This window comes from Furipterus horrens, unplaced genomic scaffold, assembly GCF_987537825.1.
Source record: "Furipterus horrens unplaced genomic scaffold, mFurHor1.1.pri manual_scaffold_6, whole genome shotgun sequence".
Lineage (NCBI taxonomy): Eukaryota > Metazoa > Chordata > Mammalia > Chiroptera > Furipteridae > Furipterus > Furipterus horrens.
The window spans coordinates 111,178,146-111,183,641 of NW_028327176.1; the positions used below are offsets into that span (position 1 = coordinate 111,178,146).

Here is a 5,496-nt window from a genome sequence, read left to right on the forward strand (position 1 = left end):
AGGAGAAGGATAAGAAAAAGAAAAAGAAGAAGGAGGAGAAAGAAAAGAAACAACAGAGAAATATAGTTAAAAAGAATAAAGTGGCCTATTAATAATCACTTTAAATGTAAATCCCTTAAATGCTCCAATAAAAGATATAGGATAGATGAATGGGTAAGAAAACAAGACCCATATATACACTGTCTACAAGAGATCCATCTCAGAACAAAAGATATACATAGACTAAAAGTAAAGGGATGGAAAATATTTCATGCAAATAGAAAGGGAAAAAAGCTGAGGTAACAATACTTCTATCTGACAAAATAGATTTAAAGCAAAGGCTATAGTGAGAGACAAATAAGGCCACTACATAATGATAAAGGGAACATTCCAACAAGAAGATATAACCCTTGTAAACATTTATGCACCCAACATAGGAGCACCAAAGTATGTAAAGTAAATCTTGATGAACATAAAGGGAGAGACTGAAAGTAATACAGTCATGTAAGGGTTTTTAACACCCAACTGATAACAATGGATAGATCTGCAAAGCAGAAAAAACAATAAGAAAATGATGGACTTAAATGACACACTAGAAGATGTATTTAATTGATATCTTCAGAGCGCTTCATGCCAAAGCAGCAGAATATACATTCTTTTCAAGTGCACATGAAACATTTTCTAGGATAGGCCGCATGTTATCATACAAAATAAGTCTCAATAAATTTAAGAAGACTGACATTGTATCAAGCATCTTCTCTGATCAAAATGGTATAAAAGTAGAAATAATCACAAGAAAAATACTAAAAAGCACACAAAGACATGGAGGCTAAATAACATGTTACTAAACAATGAATAGGTTAACAATGAGACCTAGAGAAAAGTGAAAAATACCTTGAAACAAATGAAAATGAGAACACAACAACCCAAAATCTATGGGACACAACAAAAGCAGTCCTAAGAGGGACAGTTACAGAATTATAGGCCTATCTCAAGAAAGAAGTAATATCTCAAATAATCAATCTAACTTTCCATTTAAAGGAACATGAAAGAGAACAACAAACAAAACCCAACATGAGTAGAAAGAATAAAATAATAAAGATCAAAGCAAAAATAAACAAAATAGAGTCTAAAAATCAGTACAAAAGATCATTGTAAACAAGAGCTGGCTCTTTGTAAAGATAAACAAGATTGACAAACTCTTAACCAGACTCATCAAGAAAAAGAGAGGACCCACATAAATAAAATCAGGAATGAAAGAAGAGGTAACAATTGACTCCACAGAAATACAAAGGATTGTAAGAAAATATTTTGAACAACTATATGCTAAGATATTGGACAATCTGGAAAAATGGGTAAATTGCTAGAAACATAATCATCCAAAACCAAATCAGGAAGAATCAGAGAATCTGAATAAACAGATTATAACTCATGAAATTGGAGTAGTAAAAAAAAAAAAAAAAAAAACTTCCAACAAACAAAAGTCACAGAACAGACGGCTTCACTGGTGAATTTGCCAAATATTCTGAGAAGAACTAACACCTCTCTTTTTCAAACTATTCCAAAATATTCAAAAGGAGGGAAAACTTCCAAGCTCATTTAATGAAGCCAGTATTATTCTAATTCCAAAACCAGATAAAGAAACTACAAAGAAATAAAATTATAAGTCAATATCCCTGATGAACATAGATGCTAAGATCCTCAACAAAATATTAGCAAACTAGATCCAGCAATACATTAAGAACATCATATACCATGATCAGGTGGGATTTGGAGGGTAAATGCAAAGTTGGTACAATATCTGCAAATCAATTAGTGTGATACATCACATAAACAAAATGAAGGATAAAAAACACATTATCATATTAATAGATCAGAAGAGGCATTTGATAACACACAGCACCTGCTAATGATAAAACCTGCCAGCAAAGTAGTAATAGAGGGAACATACCTTGATATGATAAAGGCCATATATGACAGACCCACAGTTAACATTATACTCAATGGGCAAAAACTACAAGCATTCCATTAGGATCAGTAACAAGACAGGGATGTCTGCTTTTACTACTGTTATTCAACATAGTACTGGGTGTCCTATCCACAATAGTCAGAAAATAAAAATAAAAGGTATCTAAAATTGAAAGGGGGCTGGGTAGGGGTGTGAAGGGATTTGGAATAAAAAGTAAAAAAAAGAGAAAAAATCATGGAAAATAGTGTGGTGATTGTAGGGCTGAGGGAGGTGTGGGAAGGTGAAAATGGGTATGGGGGGACAATCAGTAATGGAAGGAGACTTCACTTGGGGTGGTGAACACACAATACTGTGTATAGATGAGTGTTGTGGAATTGTGCACCTAAAACCTAAATAATGTTGTTAACCAATGTCACCCCAATAAATTCAATAAAAAGGAAATAATAAGTAAATAAATAAATAAATAAATAAATAATAACAATGTAATTCCATGTGTTTCTACTCCAGAAACCTTAAACTAAACTGAAAAGTGAAAATTATGTTTGTTTTAGTAGAATTCAAGTGGAAAAATGTTTGATATGCATAAGAGAATCTTTCCAAATTTTCACTTCTTAAATTTTAACCTTCCTTGAGATTCTTTATTCATCTTCTTTTCCCTCTATACCCTCTTTGCTTGGGGTAGATCATCTGCTCCTATAAATTCAGGTGCCTTCTACCAACAAACTTCTAAGATCTAAACTCTTATATCCATCCATCTATATATCCTATTCAAAGTAATTTTCAAAATAAAATAAAATTGTGACTTGTACAGCTATAAAAAGTAAATCTGTTTTAGAGATTTTATTTTTCTCATGAGAGAACCAGAACTGGCAGACTGCATGTGTGTGTACGTATCAGTTCACAAAAGGCAAAAATATAGGGCATAATGATATATTGAAATAAATATGAAAACAGAAGCAAAATGGTACAGATTGGAGGAAATACAGGGATGGCAATAAGAGGGCTGCTGGAATTGGAAGTCATTTGCACCTCTTCCAGGCAGGACAGAATCTACATGTCAGCTACCTACAATTCAGAGTCCCAAAATAGCTCAAGTACAGGGCAAAATCACATAACCTAAAAGTTATGCTGTATATAAACAATGAACAGCATTCCATAGATGTGCATATTTCTTTTTTAGAATACCCACTTTTTAGGAAGTGAACTCATTATTGACCCTCTCCCCCCATGAATCTTTTGCTACCACACCACTTAAAGACAGGTATTGTGTCTTATTTTCCATTCTATGTCCAGTGCATAGTATACAATTTGTTACACAGTGGACCTTCAAAAATATGGAACATTTAAATAAATAGAAAATACACTCTAAAATCACTAAACTACACTTACAGTAACTTATTGCCATATTCCATCTTTTTTCTCTTAGCTTCTTCTTGTTCATAAAATACATTTATTACACCCCCTCAAAATCAATTACAACTGCTTGTTTGAATTAACAAGTGGCTTTTTCTTACACCTATTAAAAGAAAAGCCAATAGTTTTATATGGAACAAGAACAGAAGAACAGGGTTTGACTGGCAGTTTAAGGTTCAAATTATATATAGTAGAATTTTGGGGGTATCAATAGGTCTTTGTTCCATTGATTAAATTTTAAAACTTACAAGGCCATGTTGATCCCATACCTACAATTACAGTCTCATTTCAAAGATTAAGAAAACAAAATGGTTATCAACCTGTTGGTTTACAGAGGACTCTATAACCCATTTGTCCTTTAAAAGAGATAGAAGCTTTTAAGTGTTTAAGAGATCAACACTGTGAGGGATAATTTCTCTTGATCTCTGCATTAGATTTCTGTTTTTCTGCTTATTATCTTAAGATAAATCTTTCAAGCAATGTAATTATTAGCACTTTGGACTCTGAATATTTGAGCTAGTTGTGTTACTTTTGTAGTAAACTGTAATAATCTTGTATTAAAATTACAGAAATAACAACCTCTATTAATACTAATAAATAAACTAATGTTCAGTTAGGTTGTTCCAAAAAGACATAATTGAACACTTTTTTTCTTACAGATATAAAAATAGAAAACCAAGTGCAAGCTGAAAACCAACTTTTAAACACAGGGAACATTTTTAATTCTAGCAGTTATAGACACTAACATTATATGTCTCTATGGTGAAAAAGTACTTAATTTTTGTAATTATACAAATGATTTGCCATAAAAAGTATCAGGATTTTAACATACTATTCAAGCTAGAGGAATCTAGGGCCTCATGAATAGACCAGGAAAAAAAAAAAAAAACATAGCTTATTTTTCTTATATAATCTACTTCAATACAACTCCTTAATTATTTTTGTCCATTTGAATTAGTACTTAAATTTTTCCTGTAACAATTACTTTAATTTTTTACATATAAATTTTTATATTTATAATTAGCCAGCTGGACTCATTTTAGATTATTTCAATCTGAAAAACAAAAAGAAGCTTTATCACTAGAAGTTGAAATGTAAAGATTAAGCTGCAATGTCATGGTTGAAAAGCAAAATGTGGGCACAGGATAGGGCCTATTAGGGAGAGGGGTGCAGTCAGTCAGTCAGGGGTGCAGAAAAACGCAGGCTTTGGTCTCTAATAGACACATCATTTGCATCCAGGGTGCAGGTGTTAAGGAGTTTCATGGCAAAGGAAGCTTATTTTGTCAGCAGCATCCAACATAGTCAGGAGCCAGTTGAACATATGCCCTCTTCTCTCCATCAGGCCTGATCAGTGTGTTGATCTTGGCCATGTCAATGTCATAGAGCTTCTTCACAGCCTGTTTAATCTGGTGCTTGTTGGCCTTGACATCCACAACGAACACAAGTGTTTGTTGTCTTCTGTCTTCTTTGTGACTGACTCAGTAGTCAGGGAGAACTGGATGATGGCCTAGTGGTCAAGCTTGTTTCTCCTGGGGGCGCTCTTCACAAAATATTTAGGCTACCTTGGAGCTGCAGTGTCTCTAGCCAAGGAAAGGAGGGTGACCTGTGCATCTTTTTTCTTCTTCCTTCCTTCTTCTTTCCTCCTTCCTTCTTCCTTCCTTCCTCCTCTTCTTCCTCTCCTTCTTTCTTCTTCTTCTTCCTTCCTTCCTTTGTATGTGTGTGTCTGTGTGTGTGTGTATGTGACTGTGGATGCCTTTCAGCACTGCCTTCTTTTCCTTCAAAGCATCGTTTGCTTTGGCTTGGGCTTTGGGAGGGACAAAAGCTTCTTTCTTTGCCCTGGGCGCCATCTTTGTGAAAAAGGCAATTACTTTAATAACTTCAATTAAGCAAACTTTTTTTTTTAATGTTTAGAGAATAATTAATTATTCTTGTTAGTATAATAGTATGGAATGTAGTTGTTGAATAAAAATTTCATTTTTACTCAAAAGTTTAACTTTTAGACTTGCGAATAAATTATAGGAGACAAATATTTGTCAGACACATCTACAACTTAGAAAAGGCTTTTTTACATTAAATGGGTGTAGCGCCCCCTTGTGGAAACAGGCCAAAATAAAAACTTTACTAATTAATGTCAT

General features: G+C 33.4%; 1 non-coding gene across 1 annotated transcript; it reads right to left on the bottom strand.

Annotated features, from left to right (window-relative positions):
• Positions 1-4,527: 4,527 nt before the first annotated feature.
• LOC150007237 (small nucleolar RNA Z17) lies at positions 4,528-4,597 on the bottom strand. The gene has a single exon (XR_016512125.1). It is a non-coding gene; the product is annotated as a small nucleolar RNA Z17 (small nucleolar RNA).
• Positions 4,598-5,496: the final 899 nt, after the last annotated feature.